This window comes from Gossypium arboreum, chromosome 13 (genome assembly GCF_025698485.1).
Source record: "Gossypium arboreum isolate Shixiya-1 chromosome 13, ASM2569848v2, whole genome shotgun sequence".
NCBI lineage: Eukaryota > Viridiplantae > Streptophyta > Magnoliopsida > Malvales > Malvaceae > Gossypium > Gossypium arboreum.
This window is the reverse complement of record NC_069082.1, coordinates 18,739,195-18,759,103: the sequence shown is the minus strand read 5'-3', so window position 1 is coordinate 18,759,103 and position 19,909 is coordinate 18,739,195.

The window sequence follows — 19,909 nt, the reverse complement described above, 5'->3', positions numbered from 1 at the left end:
ATTGTTTAACTCGAAATTCGAATTTTTTTTTTATTTTTTCAAGTTGAATCGAGTTTTGCTCATCTCTAATTAAAACAATAAAAAATAGCAGACTTTTTTGTTCTTTTGTAAATTCGAACAGGTCTAGGCCCGGGCAAAAAATGCCTTACCTGAAGCCCAACCCGTTTTTTAAACGAATCTTATTTTTTTTCCAAGCCCATTTGTTGGGCCTATATTTTTATATAAAATTTCACACTTTTCGAGTGGGCCTTCAGATGGGACCGAATGACCCAATCCATGAGAAGGTCTAGGTCGTACCCTTTCTATAAGTCTTATAATTTTAGCCAGGTATTTCCTGATTTTGATGCTAACTATTATTTTTTTTTTGAGCAAGTACAAAGTCATAAATTTTGTATTGGAGGTTGAGATAAAAATAAAAATTTAGAAGGTTAAAAGTAATTTTTTAATTAAAATAGTCTAAATTAAAGAAATAATTATTTAGAGAAGAAAAATGTAATTTGTTTCCTTCGAAAAAAAAAAAAAAAAGGACTAAAATTAGTTTTTTTTACTTTTTAAAAACAGTAAAAGAAAAATTATAGCTATTTAACTAGGGATGAATCCATGGCTTTGTACATAAGGGGAGGGCTTTGGCTTCTAGGTTCTTCAAAATATTATTTATGATAAAATTATATTTTAATATCTAAAATTTATAATTCAATTTCAATATTTAATATTATTAAAATATTATTTATGATAAAATTATATTTTAATATCTAAAATTTATAATTCAATTTCAATATTTAATATTATTAAACTTTTATTTTACACTTGTTTAATAAAGGTACTTTGAATTTAAACTTAAATATTTGTGATTATGTTAAAGATGGAATAAGAATTAAAAATTTTCAAACATAGTTATACCGAATTAATGGAAACTGATTGTTAGATTTCCGAACTAATGGAAACTGATTAAATGATCAAGATCCTAATGGAAAAGAAAATTAGATTCAAATATTCTAAAAGATAATTATTTAAGATCCTTTGATAAAAGAATGTTTGTCTTAGAATTCAAACAAAAAATTCTAAAATTAATGATTTAATCAAGATCTAGCAATCAGACTTCTATTAATGAATATACTAATACGTAAAAGTAGAAATAAAAAAATTAATAACAAAATTATTGGACTCTTTGAACCTAATAAAATCACTACTAGAATACAACCAAATTTGTTACATCTAAGAGATCCATCAATTCTAGAGATTGGATGATAGATAGAATTAATAGTTCAAGTACATTTATACCAGTTAGTACAATAGAATGTGTCGTTTGGTGATAAATTATATTTTAAAAATACAGCAATAACAAGTACAAATGATAATCTAGTTTTACACTCAAATACTCAAATAGGTGAAGATGAGGAAAATCCAAATAGAAGTTCTATATCTTCAACACCAATAAGAATGAAAATAGTTCATGTTCCTATTTTTCCTACAGAACCAAGTAGAAATTATATATATATTCTAGAAACACTAGATGGAAGAAATACAAACTTCAATAATACTCCAACAAATGAAACTTGGAACAAGTGATATTATTACATTCTCAAATTTCCAATCCAGGAAACATTATACATATATTGAAATTACATTTTAATTTATAGAATATAAAACATATTCTTTACATGATTTACTAGATATTGGAGCTACAACTAGTAGTTGTAGAAAAAATATTATTCCTTTAGAAAAATGGGAACCTAAGAAGCATCTATTAGAACCGTAAAACAAAATCTGATATAAACATAAAACTATAAACCAATACCTCTCATGTTAAACCATCAAGAATAAAGCAAGAACAAAACTAGATGCAGAAGCATACCTGAATTTATCGATTTCTTGAAATCTACGAGTCTTGGAGTTTTAATCTTTCAAATTAGCACATAAGTAATATAGAGAAGGTGGCTCTCTCTTTTCTAAAGATGGGTTATTAGAAAAGTTAGCTTGTGTATAATTTGGGGACCATAACCCTAATATATAATTTTGTCACATTAGCCCTAATTTTAATTAGCCCATCATTAATTAGAAATTAGTTACTAGAGTATCTATACATATTTGATACATACTTTATTTAATAATTAAATCCTAATAAATTTCAACCAAATTAGATCGCTTTTAATTTGGGCCAACTTATTATGATAGTAAATAATAACATGTAATTACCCTTATTATATATATGATGTCCATATTTTCCAACAATTTCTCACTTGGACCACATATATATATATACTAATTATTCTATAATTACATGTTATTATATAACCGTATGAGCTCAAAACTTTACTATCATATCCAAAAGGTATTCCGAACAGTCTCGTCCATTAATTATGTTAACATAGAACCAAGACGACTTTCGTTACATATATCGTAACTAAATTTATCCCTGATCACATATATTAACACAAACAAATGACATAGATCAAATATGGAGGTGTCACATGGAAATTACATGCAATATGATCTAAACATGTCTATTTCCAGCTGGTCCTCCTTACCCTTAGTGAGATCAAACCTTACCAAAATCAAAGTGTGAATAAACCAAATAAACTATATTTCTGCAGAAAATAAACTTAATATTCGTAAACTGAAATAACTAAAAATGTATCTATAACATAAAAGCATTTAAAAGTAAAAACTCCCACTAAAATCAAATATCCTTAAATGACAATACACCCATATAAGCAGTGTGCTCTTATAAAACCTTAGTTGTAATCCTTTAGTAAGCGGGTTCGCAATCATGGAGTTTGTCCTACTATGCTTTATAGGCACCTAACCACTCTGAACTTTTACTTTAACAACCAGGAACTTAAAGTCTATGTGTTTTGATTTTGATGTGCTCCTGTTGCTATTGGAATAAAAGACTGCAATTTGTTTTCACAATTTGCACCTTAGTGACAAAATCTTGTATCCATATTCCATCAAAATTAGAGTCTATATACAAATGATCTCTAACTGATTAGACGTCTGATATGTGAGCATGTAATCTTTTGTTCTCTGAAAATACCTTATAAACCTTTTGGATGCTATCTAATGGTCCATACCAGGGTTACTTAAATATCTGCTTAACATCCCAATAGTATACACAATATTCCAATGTATACAAACCTGAACATATATTAGAGTTCCCACTGCTAAAATGTAAAAAATCTTATGCATTTCTGTAATCTCAAAATCATTCTTAAGGCATTGATTGAGACTACACTTATTATTGACAATTAGTACGTCATTAACATATAAAACCAAATATAAAACCTTACTCTGTAACACCCTAACCCGTATCCGTCGTCGGAATAGGATTACGAGGTATTACTGATCAATACACATCATTTAATAACCATATTTCATACATTCATACACAAATATCATTCAATACAATCATATTGTCTCTTATAAGGGCCTACGAGGCCAAAGACATGCTTTAGAAGTGATTCGAGACTACAACGATAACATATGAAAATTTTGGAAACTTAGAAAAATTTCAACATTTCAAGGGTCACACAATCGTATGAACAGGCCGTGTGCCTCACACGGCTAATAGACACACCCGTGTCATAGGCCGTGTGGAAACAGAGCATATATATTAACTTGGGTCACACGAACGACCACACGCTCGTGTGTCTAGACCACGTGCCCTTCGAATTGGCCACATACGCCTATGTGCTAGGTTGTGTACTAGGTCGTGCCAAAACTATAGGGTATACTGACTTATGCAACACGGCCAATTCACACACCCGTGTGCTAGGCCGTGTGTCATTTATGGGGTATACTGGCTTGTGACACACGGCTGATCACACGCCCGTGTGTGAGGCCGTGTGGAGCATACTGACTTCAATTCAATTCCATCACCAAGGGACATGGCGGTGTAACATGACCATGTGTCACACACGGCTAAGACACACGCCCATGTCCCTATCTGTATGGACAAAAATAGGCTATTTGTAAAGCCATTTTGCCGCCCTAATTTCACATGTATACACAAGCATAAATAGTAACATTTTTACAACCCAATTGGCAGCCATTCCATAACTTTTCATACACATATGATACCATTTCCACATATTATTCAATACTTACTAATGTCATATATTTTTGCATTCATAAGTCTACCATATAACAAAACACATTTGCATACTTCCATTTCATCAACCATTTGCCCAAAACTACCAAAACATAATATCAAGTTTAGCCAAATCACATGGCTTAACCTATACATCAAATGTACCAAAACCATAATCTCAAGTAACCATAACTATCACCATTATAACTAGCTTATACGTGCCATATTTACAAATATTCACAAGTTCAAAAGTACCAATCGGTAATTGGATAGTGTGTTGTGTAACTCAGACTTGTTCGAAGCGAGCGAGCTATCGAACCTCTATAAAACATAGAAAAAGAAACAGAGTAAGCTTTAAAGCTTAGTAAGTCCGTATAATTCAGAATTAAACTTACCATTTATACCAAATCAAGGTAAAAAAGTAAGCTAAACTCAATATAATTTCCAAATGCCTAACACAAGCATTCATTAATAAGTTAGTCATATAAATACATGAAATCATCCATTATCTCAATTCAATACTCAATATATATATCATACCAAATTCATATATCATGGACATCATATTCAACATTTCACTCTCAATCATATAATCAATAATTCATTCAATAATAGTACTCATCAGTATTAACAGTATTTATGCTCGTTGAACCGATTAGAACTTCAAAGGATACTCGGGTGATATACATCAGTATTCCGTCAATTCATTATCATTTCTATCTTTCGAGCCATGATCGGTAAGCTCCTCCTGAGCTGATGGATAGTAGCTCTTATGAGTTGATATATCGATAAGCTCATACGAGCTGCGGTGAGTCCGCAACACATGCAGGATCTCAACCAAAATGGCAACCCTAGTGACATGTCACTCGTATCCTACGAATTCATACGGTTTAAACGGGGCTCCGTAATAGTTAAACTATATCGATGAGGCATTCACATTCCAAATATATCAACTATTCCATTATACACGTTCATTACAATTATTTCAAGTATTTAAAAGTTCGATTCTAATTATACGAACTTACCTTGAGTTGCTTGGATGGAAATTATCGACTATTTGTCTACTTTTCCTTTTCCTCGATCTAATTCCGATCTCAGCTTATCTTTATCTATATATTATCAAAATCAGCTTATTTAATAAACTATTTATGCAATTTAGTCCAAAACATACATTAGGGCTATTTTACACATTTACCCTTAAACTTTTACATTTTTATAATTTAGTCCTTATTACATAAAATTGCAAATTCATGAAATTTAGTATGACCCATGCTTAGCCGAATTTTAATAAAGTCCCTAGCAGCCCATATCTTTTATTTATTCTCACTTTTTCCCACAAAATTTTACATTTTCACAAATTAATCCCTTTTTGACATTTTTGTCAAAAATCACTTTACAAAACTAGTTTAACTATCAATAAACCTTCAAAATCCATCATCAACCATCAATTTACTCAAGCATTCAAAAATGGAAACATGGTAAATCTTTAACAATTTTAAAATCTAAGGAACGAGCTAGCTAGAATACGAAGCAACAATCTCAAAAACGTAAAAATCATTAAAAACTGAGTCAAAATACATACCTAATTGAAGAATTCAAGGTTGCCAAATGTTAAACACTAAACTAGCTTCTTCTTCCTTTAATATTCAGTGCATAAAGGTGAGAATAAAGCTTTAATTTGTTTTGTTTTATTTTATTTAACTAAATTAACCATTTTACCATTTTAACCTTTTAACTAATAAACAAAAAATCACTTATATTTGTCCATCTTTGTCCACTTTTACTTTACAGCATAAGGACTTTTACTTTAATGATCCATAGCTATTTAATACCTTTAAAAAATAGAACATGCATTTTACACTTTACGCGATTTAGTCATTTTTACCGAATTAAACATTCAAACAGTAAAATTTCTTTACAAAACTTTCACATAATAATTCTATCATGCTGTAAAATTTAATAAAATAATAAAATAATATTTTAACCTCGGATTTGTGGTCTCAAAACACTGTTCCGATTTGACTCAAAAACGGGCTGTTGCAACTCTCACCTCCTTAGGGATTTTCGTCCTCGAAAATATTACCAGTAAATAGGTTAGGGTACTGTTTCCGCATAGCTTCCTAGGGTTTCCACGTAGCTTCCTTGATCCCGTGTTTATGCCAAAGAACCTTTACTAGAGCTATGTGCTTATTTCTCAATTCTTTGATTTCACGAGTTAAAATCCTGATCGGTTCTTCGCTATACGTCAAATCAGCCTGTATTTCCACATCTACTGGAGAAATAACATGTGAAAGATCGGATCTGTATCGACGTAACATAGAAATGTGAAAGACATTATGAATCTTTTCAAGTTCTGACAGTAAAGCTAGCCGATACTCCACTGGCCCTATTCGTTCAATAATCTCATACGGCCCGATAAAACGCGGACACAACTTTCCTTTCCGACTGAATCGAAGAACCTTTTTCCATGTTGCCACATTTAGAAACACTTGGTCCCCAACTTGAAATTCAATTTCTTTACGTTTCAAATCTGTGTAAGATTTCTGTCGATCTGAAGCTGCTTTTAAACTGTCGCGAATCGTTTTCACTTTTTCCTCAATTTCTCTAATCAATTCAACCCCGTGAATCTTTTTCTCACTTAGTTCAGTCCAGTATAATGGAGTTCAACATTTTTGGCCGTATAAAGCTTCGTACGGTGCCATCTTTATACTCGTTTGAAAACTGTTGTTATACGCGAATTCAATTAACGTCAAATATTTTTCCCAACTGCCTTTAAACTTGAGAATACAACATCTCAACATATCTTCAAGAATCTGAATAACTCTCTCAGTTTGACCGTCAGTCTGAGGATGAAAAGTAGTACTGAAATTCAACTCTTTTCCCAGAGCTTCTTGCAGTTTCTTCCAGAATCGTGATTTAAATCTTGGATCTCTATCAGAAATAATAGATAGTGGCACTCCGTGTAACTGAACAATCTCAGAAATGTACAATTCAGCAAATCTGTCAAGTGAGTAATCTGTACGTACCGGTATGAAATGAGCAGACTTTGTTAGTCGATCAATGACAACCCAGATAACGTTTTTCCTTTTCAGAGTTAGAGACAATCTCGACACAAAATCCATTGTAACTCTATCCCATTTCCACTTAGGAATCATCACAGGCTGTAGTAAACCTGATGGTACTTAATGTTTGGCTTTGACTTGCTAACAAATTAAACATTTAGAAACAAACTCTGAGATTTCTCATTTCATGCCTTGCCACTAGTAAAACTGTTTCAAATCGTTATACATTTTGGTACATCCCAGATGAACAGATAAGCAGCTATGGTGTGTTTTGTGCAAAATCTTCTGAATGAGTTTTGAATTTCTCAGTATGCAAATTCTATTCTGAAACCTTAAACAATCATCAATTCCAATCTGGAAACTCTGAATCAGGAATATTCTCACATTGAATTTGTTTAACTTGCAATTCATGGTCAACTTTCTGAGCTTCACAGATTTGTTGAAGAAATACCGATTTAGCTTTTAATTAAGCTAAAATAGACCCATCATTACAAATCATCAAATGGTGTTTATTGCTCGTAATACAAACAAAGATTTTTGGCTCAGGGCATCGGCAACAATATTAGCTTTTCCCAGGTGATAATCAATCACAAAGTCATAATTTTTCAATAACTCAAGCCATCTTTGTTGTAGCAAATTCAAATCTTTCTGTGACTTCAAATATTTTAAGCTTTTGTGATCCGTATAAATGTGGCATTTCTCATAGTATAAGTAGTGTCTCCAAATTTTCAATGCAAACACAATTGTAGCTAACTCTAAATCATGTATCGGTAGTTCTTTTCATACGGTTTCAATTGTCGAGAAGCATAAGCTATAACGTTTCCTTATTGCATCAAATCACCTCCCAGACCGTTTAATGATGAGTCACTATAAATCACAAATTCCTTCCCCAATTCTGGTTGAACCAATACAGGTGCTTCAGTTAACAATACTTTCAATTGTTCGAAACTCTGCTGACATTTTTTCAACCATTCAAATTTCACATTTTTTTAAAGTAGTCGTGTCATCGGTGTCGCAATTAGCAACCAGAAAAATACGGACTTCAGACATGTTTCTCGGAGGTTTCCAATCAACAATTGCAAAAATCTTGTTTGGATCAACTCTAATACCATGAGATGAAACTATATGCCCCAGAAATCTAACCTTCCGAAGCCAAAACCCACATTTGCTAAACTTTACAAATAATTACTTATCACGTAAAGTTTGTAACACAACTTTCAAATGCTCAATATGTTTCGATTCATCTCATGAATAGATCAGAATGTCGTCAATGAATACAACAACAAATCTGTCTAAATACGGTCTGAATATTCGGTTCATCAAGTCCATAAAAATTGTAAGAGCATTAGTTAAACCAAAAGGCATAACAAGGAATTCATAATGTCCATACCTTGTTCAGAACGCGGTTTTCGGCACATCTGACTCTTTAACTCGTAACTGATAATAACCTGATCTCAAATCAATCTTTGAAAATACTGTAGCCCCTTTTAACTGATCAAATAAATCATTTATTCGCTGTAGAGGGTATTTGTTCTTTATAGTCACTTTATTCAACTGTATGTAATCGATACACATTCTCATACTGCCATCTTTCTTTTTCACAAATAATACCAGTGCACCTAGAGAGAATAACTTGGTCGTGCAAAACCTCTGTTTGTCAATTATTGCAACTGAGCTTTCAACTCTTTTAATTCTGTTGGAGCTATTCTGTACAGAGTTATCAATATCGGTGTTGTTCTCGGTATTAATTCAATACTAAATTCAACTTCTCTGGTCGAAAGCAAACCCGGTGATTCTTCTGGAAATACATCCAAAACTCATAAACAACAAGAACAGATTCAATCTTTGATTTAGACACCTTTGTATCTAATACGTATACAAGATATGCATTACAACCCTTTTTCATACATTTTTGAGCTAACATAGACGATATCACAGTAGGCAATTCACTCGAATCATCAGACTCAATCCGAATAATTTCACCATTTTGACATTTCAATTCTATAGTCTTTCGTCTACAATTCACAACCGCATCATGTATAGTTAGCCAATCCATACCCAGAATCACATTAAACTCATCGAATAGTAGAAGCATCAAGTCAGCTCGAAAACAGTAACCCCAAGTCATTGGAGGACAATTCTTACAAATTCTATTGACTAAAACAGACTTGGCCTAAGGGGTTCGATACTTTAATTACAAACTCTGTAGACTCAACTTGTAAACTCTTTTTAATTACTAAATTCATAAAAATATATGAATGGGTTGATCCAGGATCTATCAACGCAACTATATTAGTATCAAAAAGAGAAAAAGTACCGGTAATAACGTTTGGCGATGATGCATCCTCTGGTGCACAAATAGCATAAGCTCAGGCATGTGCTCGTGCCTTAGATCTTACAGTAGAATCTCTCGTAGCATCTCGATTACCACTCGTATTTCCAGTGTTTCGGGGTGGTCTCCCTCTATTAACCATATTGCTTACTTTTGCCGGTTGATCTCTTTCAGTTGCAAACTTTTCTGGATAATCCTGAAGGTAATGATCAAGAGATCCACATTTAAAGCAAGCTCTGCTCACTAATCCACATTCACCATAATGTCGCTTATTGTAGTGTTTACATTCAGGTCCAGCATTTCTAACACTTCCTACACTAGCAACTGATGTCGTCTGAGGTTTAGAGCTGAAATGTCTCATATCTCTATCTCTAATCAAAATCCCCGCAGAAGCAATAGAACAAGGATGATATTCTATAGATTTCTTTGATGTTGACTGATGTGATTTGCCTGCAAATCTCTTTCTAAAGTCTTTAGCCTCAGAATCGAGTTTTCTTTTCTCTTTACAAAGCTCTTTGGCTTTACAAGCTCTGTCAAATAGAACGATGAACTCTTTCAGCTCAATAATTCAAACTAATAGTCTAATTTCTTCATTCAATTCATCCTCAAAATATTATAGCTTTAGAAGAAACACATTCACGAGCATATTTGCTGAGTTGTACAATCTCTCTTTCATATTCTGTGACTAACATATGACCCTGTTTTAATTCAAGAAATTCTTTTCTTTTCTGATCAATAAACCTTTGGCTGATGTATTTTTTTTCTAAATTCAACTTGAAAGAAATCCCAAGCAACTCTTTTTTGCGAAACTATGGATATTAAGGTATTCCACCACTGATACGCAGTATCTCTTAACAGTGATACAACACACTTTAAACATTCTTCAGGTGTGTAAGATAATTCATGAAATACCTAAATCATGTTCTCAAGCCAAAACTTGGCTCTCTCAAGGTCATCATTAACAGTGGCTCTAAATTCCTCAGCCTTGTGTTTCCGTATCTTATCCACAGGTGGTTTGTTCAATCGCAAAGGATCTATACCTTGAGGAACTACAGGGTTCGGTTGGGGAATAGGTGGGGGTGGAGGTTGCTGAAAAGTAGGGTTCGTATGAATGTATTGTGTGAACCACTCGTTTAATATCTGAAAGAAGGCTTCTTTAGCCTCACCCCCGTGACTACTAGGCATGGGTCTAGATTCAGTAGGCGCAGTCCCTTGAGTGGGAGCTGGCGCGTTACTCTCTACATCATTCCCTACAGCTCGTTTGGGATCCATTGTTATAAAAAAAACACATTTGAAAATGTTAAAAGTCAGCACACTATCATAGCTTTATATATGACATGTATAGCTAGACTCACATACGCTACGTTAGTCCTAGAATTGACTAAACTGTAGCTTTGATACCAATCAATGTAACATCTCTAAATGTATTCGTCGCTAGAATAGGATTACGAGGTATTATTGATCAATACACATAATTTAATAACCATATTTCATACATTCATACACAAATATCATTCATTGTAATCATATTGTCCCTTATAAGGACCTACGAGGCCAAAGACATACTTTAGAAATGATTTGAGACTAAACCGGTAACATATGAAAATTTTGGAAACTTAGAAAAATTTCAACATTTCAAGGGCCACACGCTTGTGTGAATAGGCCGTATGCCTCACACGGCTAATAGACACGCCCGTGTCCCAGACCATGTGGAAATAGGGCATACATACTGACTTGGGTCACACGACTGACCACACGCCCGTGTGTTTAGCCCATGTGCCCTTCGAAGTGGCCACACACGCCCATGTGCCAGGCCATGTACTAGGCCGTGCCAAAACTGTAGGGTATATTGACCTATGCAACATAGCCAAGTGACACGCCTGTGTGCTAGGCCGTGTATCATTTATGGGTTATACTGACTTGTGACACACAGCCGATCACACGCCCGTGTGTGAGGCCGTGTGGAGCATACTGACTTCAATTTAATTCCATCACCAGGGGACATACGGCTGTTTTGAGCCATACAAGCTGATATATCGGTAAGCACATACGAGCTGCGGTGAGTCCGCAACTCATGCAGGATCTCAACCAAAATGGTAACCCTAGTGACATGTCACTCGTATCCTACGAATTCATACGGTTTAAACGGGGCTCGAAAACAGTTAAACTATATCAATGAGGCATTCACATTCCAATATATCAACTATTCAATTATACACATTCATTACAATTATTTCAGTTATTTAAAAGTTCGATTCTAATTATGCGAACTTACCTCGAGTTGCTCTGATGGAAACTATTGACTATTCGTCTACTTTTCTTTTTCCCCGATCTAATTTCGATCTCGGCTTATATTGATCTATATATTATCAAAATTGTCTTATTTAATCAACTATTTATGCAATTTAGTCCAAAACATACATTAGGGCTATTTTACACATTTGCCCTTAAACTTTCACATTTTTACAATTTAGTCCTTATTACATAAAATTGCAAATTCATACAATTTAGTATAGACCATGCTTAGCTGAATTTTAATAGATTTCATAGCAACCCATATATTTTATTATTCACTCTTTTACCCATAAAATTTTACATTTTCACAAATTAATCCCTTTTTGACATTTTTGTCAAAAATCACTTTACAAAACTGGTTTAATTATCAATAAACCTTCAAAATTCATCATCAACCATCAATTTACTCAAGCATTCAACAATAGCAACATGACAAATCTTTAACAATTTCAAAATCTAAGGTACGGGCTAGCTAGAATACGAAGCAATATCTCAAAAACGTAAAAATCATTAAAAATCGAGCTAAAATACATACCAAATTGAAGAATTCAAGGTTGCCGAATGTTAAACACTAAACTATCTTCTTCTTCCTTTAATATTCGGTGCATGAAGATGAGAATAAAGTTTTAAATTTTTTTGTTTTATTTTATTTAACTAAATTAACCATTTTACCATTTTAACCTTTTAATTAATAAACAAAAATCACTTATATGTGTCCATTTTTGTCCACTTACAATAAAAATGGTTTAATTATAACATAAGGACTTCTACTTTAATGATCCATAGCTATTTAATACCTTTAACTAATAGAACATGCATTTTACACTTTACGCAATTTAGTCCTTTTTATCGAACTAAGCATTCAAACAGTGAAATTTTTTTACGAAACTTTCACTTAATAATTCTATCATCCTGTAAACTTTAATAAAAGAATAGAATAATATTTTAACCTCGAGGTTTTGGTCCCAAGACCACTGTTCTGATTTGACTCAAAAACGGGCTGTTGCATACTCCCATTAAACTTATGGTATATACAATTATCGACCAAATTCATCTCTAATCTGAATAAGATAATCATTTGGTAAAATTTATAATAGTATTGACAATAAGTCTACTTAAGCCCATAGATGAAGTTCTTTAATCTGCAAATCATTAAATTTGCATCATCAGACATAAAGTTTTCTAGTTGCACCATATAAATGTATGATCAACGTTACGATTGGGAAACCATTAACTTAATATTCATCTAATGCAACTTAAGGTCAAAATATTCCACTAAAGCCATTATAACTCTTTCTCTAGTGGACCTTTTTAATGACATTTATTCTTGAAGTTGTTGAGCTTGTTTTTCTGGAACAACTACCTCATCCTGAACAGGGAGTCGTTCAACATTGCCTTGTTGAGGTTCTAAATTCACTTCTTGATCAATAATAGGTATGAGAACTTGAACATCATCAAAAGTGATAGTAGGAACTAGGTTAGAATCTAATTCCTCCTCAAAAGCAATGTCTCTAACCTTATTTCTCCCTTTAAACTCAACATCTTTAAAAAATGTTACAATTCTTGTCTCAAAAATATTTCTTATTGTGGGATCATAAAACTCATAACCCCTAGATCGCTCGAAATTTCCTTGACCCTTATACTTCGTAGACATCAAAGAAGTCAGAAATGATGTCATCTCAACCTTATCATTTTTAGCAAAATGTTTTTCAATTTTTTCAAGGAAACCATTGGCTTGAGTAATCTTTAAAGATTCTGTGCCCCTAAAGGCTTCTAGAATGTTATGCTTCATGATCATTAGACTCATGCAAGTTGAACCATCCCATTTCTCAAAATCCTTTTTAACATAAAGGGTGATTTCCGCAATGAGAGGTGTAAGTTGTTCTTCCATTAGTGTAAAGTCTATATCCATACAACCAAACACTATAAGTAAGTGTCTTTTCTGTTCCTCGAAATTAATCCTATTAAGCATGGGTATAGAAGTGATGTTAGCAGATATTATGGCGACAAAAGATGAACTAGTTGAATATAGAACAAAAATAAATAAAAACAAGCTCAATATTCATAAGTAAACAATAAATTCAAAATAACTAATCTCATCTCAAGATACAAAACACAACATTAATATCAAGCCTTTGGATAGTAATATTAACAGTAAAGACACTCTTGTTGTAGCAATCAAACATTGACAATAAATTATGTCAAACAATGAATTAATCTTTGAACTAACTAAGTAAATTACCTTATAATTGTCACAGATTTATCACCACAGATGTCATTGAAATTTTGCCAAATATTAACTTACCTTTGAATCAATTAATAAATGCATGAATCACAAAAATATATAATCATCTTAATATTTTAAATAAACTAATCTACACAAAAGAGGTCACTTTGGCATCACTTTTTTCAACTAATCTATTTAAAATATTAGACATCCTTAATTGAAACCCAAAGCCAAAATCTCGATTTATTTATTTCAAAATATTTATCTTAATTTCATCTTTCAATCAAATTAAAAGATAATAGTTTATATATATTTATCCCAAAATAGCATACAATGATGTTGGAAAATATAATAATAGTTGAATAAATCATAAACAACCTCACATAAGATTTCAAATTTAAACCAAAATAATTTGAATAAAGGTAAACCTCATCTTAAGATATCAAACACTCTATTAATATTTTATCTTTGGAGAAAATATTAACTTGTAAGTGATATATTGATGTAATAATCAAACATTCGCAATAAAAGCATGTTGAACCATAAATCTTCCTTTTGGCCAATTTATTGCTCACATGTCACACTTAATAACCGTCACATGTTTATTACCATAGTCGCACATATTCCTTTGGACCAATCAATATTAACATAACTTAAGTTACATGCACACAAACTTTCATATTTTAAAACAAAATGATTTCAATAATAAAGGTCACTTTGGTAACTTATCATTTTCAATTAAGTTATTATATATATAAACATACCAATATTCAAATGTAAAATGTTCATAATAGTCAAAGGTTAGAACTAAAATTTTTATTGCACTACGCTTTTGAAATAACCCAAACATGATCGAAATAAATAAATAAACATTAATCTTTGATGATATTATTATTTTATCAATAAAATTCAAAACCAAATTTTATTGAACCAAATTCTTTAAACATATATTATGATTAACATGAGTTTACTTCAAAGCACCTAAAAATTGAATATATATCCATATCGAAAAAATAACAACTTCAACGAATGTCCATCAAATCAATTGAACATAAAATCATAATTGAATCCATAAAAAAGTATCAACAATCTTAATATAAAACCCACAAAACTTAGACCATAAATGTTTCATAGATTCAATAAAAACAAATTTAAACATATATTTATGTAGTCAATCAACAAAAAACTTATAACCTTTGAGGTATTTGGTAGCCACCGATCTTAAAATAATTGAAGTGGTTAATTTCAAAAAAATCTTTTGTGAGCCAAACATGACTGGAACCAGTCGAGCTCTTCTAAGAGGTATTTGCTGGACAATTCTCTTAAGTTGCTATAAAAAAAGTGGAATCCAAATTCCGAACTTGACATTTATTCTTTCTTATTTATCTATATATAAAATGTATGGCATTAAAGAATAGAATTAACACCAAAGCAACACTGGTGAAACATAGATGATTTATTCATAATTTAAATTCAATTATCAGCCTTCAATTCCATTAAAACTTACCTTAAATCCTTCGAGAATCAAAACCTTCTTTTTTTCTTTCTATTTTTTAATAGATTTTCTTTTCAAAAGTGAACGCATAATAATTAAAAATAATAATATATAAGGTTTTATGATGAAACCTAAAGATTTTATTATGAATCTCAAAGATTCAATATATATAGATTTAAATACCAAATCATAACATAATACCCATAAAACCTAAAGATGATTCATTTTTAAAAAATAAAGAAACTTAATCTATTCTTTCTCAATTATTCGACATGATGAGGCTTGGATGACACTTTTTAGAACCATAAAATAAAATCCAATATAAACTTAAAATTATATATAACACCCCTAACCAGTCCCGTATTCATCGTCGAAACAGGGTTACGGAGCATTATTGGAGTTTTCAAATCAAACGAACATAAATTTCAAACTTTTCAAATCATATCAATAATCATTTTAAAACCAATCTACAACATGCATATTGTCCCTTATACGAGCCTTCGAGGCCGTAAAAACATGTTAGAAACAAGTCGGGACTAAATTGGAAACTCAAATTTTTTCAAAAAGTAGTGAAAATTTTTAAAACTAAAGGGGTCACACGGCTATGTGGCCAAGCTGTGTGGGCATTCGAAGTAGGGACACACGGCCGTGTCCCAGCCCTTCCGTGTAACACCCCAAACCCGAGACCATCGCCGGTGTCGGACCCGAGGGTTAACAAACCAAGTTCACATGTTTTTGCCCACCAATTTGACATTTCCAGTCAGGCTGGAAAACTGCGTCACTGTCGCCTTAAAAATCATATCTCGAGTTTCAAAACTCGGAAACTGGTTTCGTAAATTTTCCCTGAATTTAGACTCATATATCCATCCATGGATTTATTTCTAGAATTTTGGTCGGGCCAATTGGTACAGTTTATTAGTTAAAGTTACCCCTGTTACAGGGATCGACTGCTCTGACCTTCGCGCGGTATAACTTGAATATCTCTCTGTACAGGGCTCTAATGCTGGTGTCGTTTGTTTCTAATGAAACTAGACTCAAAATGGAATCTGTACATATAAGGTATATCTCCTAATTCTTTTGGATAATTTATAGTGAATTTTTAAAGTTGCGACAGGGAACCCAGAAACCATTCTGGCCCTGTCTCACAATAGCTTTAATATCTCTTAACCTGTAACTCCTATGACCGTTTCGTTTCTTCCATATGAAAATAGACTCATCAAGGTTCATTTACATAGCTTATTCACTATCTAATTCCATTCCTATGAATTTTGGTGATTTTTCACATTCATGCCACTGCAGCTGGCAGCATCTATTTTAAGATAGGACTTACCTATTTGGTGGTCTCCATGATTCAACTAGCCTTACCATACATAGGTTCATATATGATCATTTTAACCATGCCAATGGCTGATCATATGACCAACATTCCCATTTCCAAGCCATAGCCACATCATGACACAAAATATATACATACAACCCACAATTAGTCTAAGTTCATGCTTCCTTTTCGAGCCATTTTCGCACGTACCGTACATACTTACATTACAACATATTTAACAAACAAGGGTAGTCCTATACATGCCATCTCAAGTTCAACCAAAATTTATACCAAAATGGAGGCTTGATAGTGTGGATGACTTCGACTTCAACGATCCCAAATCCGATTGCCTCGGCGAAATCTAGAAAACTAAGAGCCAAAGCAACGGGTAAGCATTTTTATGCTTAGTAAGTCTCAAGGAATATAATGAACTATAATTTACAGCAATACATTCACATAGCCAAATGCATCATTTCATTAATACACATTCTTACTTCATACTTCATCATTATATAAGTTCGCAAAGCATCAATCAATTCAATAACTGAAATTCATTAGTCGATTGAGCGAATGTTGCTCAAACACGTCGACTTTCCAATGCACATATAACGTACCTTATCCTTTGGGCTTTCCGAGTGTACTAATTAAATTCATTTCGCAACCAACACTCACCTCCAGCCCAAGATTCTTGAATATAACCGGATTTAATCACGTGCACAAATGCCTTGGTCTTAGCCGGATAGAATAACTTCATACGAATGCCTTGGGCCTTAGCCGGATATAGCCACTAGCACAATTGCCTTGGTCTTAACCGGATATAATTTCCAGCATAGTTGTCTTGGGCTTAGCCCGATATCATTCAATTTCTCATGCACACATACATCAATAATCATTGGACATACATATTTCATTTTCGTTACTAAGGCTCAAACACAATTATAATCATTAGCATATTCGCCGGGACTTAGCCGGGTGGAATTCAAATACTCATACACACATAATCAATAATCATACACATCCATATTTCATCTCACATAATTCAAGTAAGGTCACTTCTTGAGGACTTACCTCGGATGTTGTCGAACGGCTTTTTCGGCTATTCGATCACCTTTTCCTTCCCCTTGTCCAATTGTGGCCCTCTTAGCTCTTGAGCTAATTCAAACAAATTCAATTTATTATAACCTCATTGTGCTTGCTTATGGCCGAATATGACAAGGATTTTAAATGGTCATATGGCCACTCTTTAGCTTGAATACACAATGGTCATGCACATTTTATACTACATCAAGCAATTCAATACAATTTATTTGAGCTAATATTTTAATAGTTTCAAAAATTAGTCCCTGGGCTAGCTAGATTAAGATACAACGATCCCGAAAACATAGAAATAATTAAAAATGAGACAAAAATTCATACCAATGCAAGGTAAAATGTTTTGCCAAAACTTCAAGCTCCCATGGCAATTCTTCTCTTTTAATTTCGATTGGTGAAGATGACTAAAAGATAATGGCTTTGTTTTATTTGATTAATTTTATCATTATTTACCTATTTACCAATTTAACCTTTAAAAACATTAAAATTTACACAAATGCCATGCCATGTACATCCACTATCACTATTTATGGTCTAATTACCATTTAAGGACTCATACTTTAGGGTTCTATAGCTATTTAATACTTTAAGCTACTTGAACTTAACTTTTGCACTTTACACGATTTAGTCCTTTTTATCAAATTAAACATGTAAATGGTAAAATTTCTTCATGAAATTTTTATACGGTACTATTAACATGCTGTATGCAATAAAATAATAATAAAATATTTTTTTTGACTTTAGATTTGTGGTCCCGAAACCACTATTTTGATTTCACTTAAAACAGGCAGTTACAGCTCTCCTTCTAAAAGGATTTTCGTCCTCAAAAATCTTACCAAAAAAGAGGTTCGAATATTGCTTTCTCATAGCTTTTTTGAGTTCCCAGGTAGCTTCTTCTATTCCGTGTCATTTCCAAAGAAATTTTACCAAAGCTATGTTTTTGTTTCTCAATTATTTTACCTCTCATGCCAGAATTTTGATCAGTTCCTTATTATATGACATATCAGGCTATATCTCAACATACGTTGGGGAGATAACATGTAAAGGGCTAAATCGATATCTTCATAACATAGACACGTGAAAAACATTATGAATATTTTCTAATTCTGACGGTAAAGCTAATCGATACGCAATAGGTTCAATTCTTTCAGTAATTTCATACGGCCCGATAAATCGTGAACTTAACTTTCCTTTGCGACCGGACCAAAGAACTTTCTTCTATGGCTATACTTTTAAGAACAATATGTCGCCAACTTGAAGCTCTATGTCTTTACATTTAAAATCCGCATATGATTTCTGACGATCTAAAGCTGCTTTCAAACTATCTTAGATCACTTTTACTTTTTCTTTAGTCTCACAAATCAAATCAACCCCGTGTATCTTTTTCTCACTGAGCTCAGTCCAGTATAATAGAGTTCGGTATTTATGACTATACAAAGTCTCATATGGTGCCATCTTTATACTCGATTGAAAACTGTTGTTGTACACGAATTCAACCAATGATAAATATTTCTCCCAGTTGCCTTCAAACTATAAAACACAGCAACAAAGCATATCCTCGAGGATTTGAATTACTTGCTCGGACTAACCATCAATCTGAGGGTGAAATGTAGTGCTAAAATGCAATCGCGTACCAATAGCTTCCTATAACTTTCTCTAGAATCGCATTGTAAATCGCGGATTTTTATTCGACATGATAAAACCTAGCACCCCGTGTAATCTGACTATCTCAGAAACATATAACTCAGTTAATCTGTCAAGGGGAGTAATCTGTAAGTATCATAATAAAATGTGCTGACTTCATCAACCGATCAACAACAACCCAAATGGCATCTTTCTTTCTCAAAGATAGGGGTAAACCTGATAAGAAGTCCATAGCAACTTGATCCCATTTCCACTCCAGTATCATCACTGGCTATAATAATTCAGAAGGTACTTGATGTTCAACTTTTACTTACTGACATACTAAACATTTAGATACAAAATTAGATATCTCAC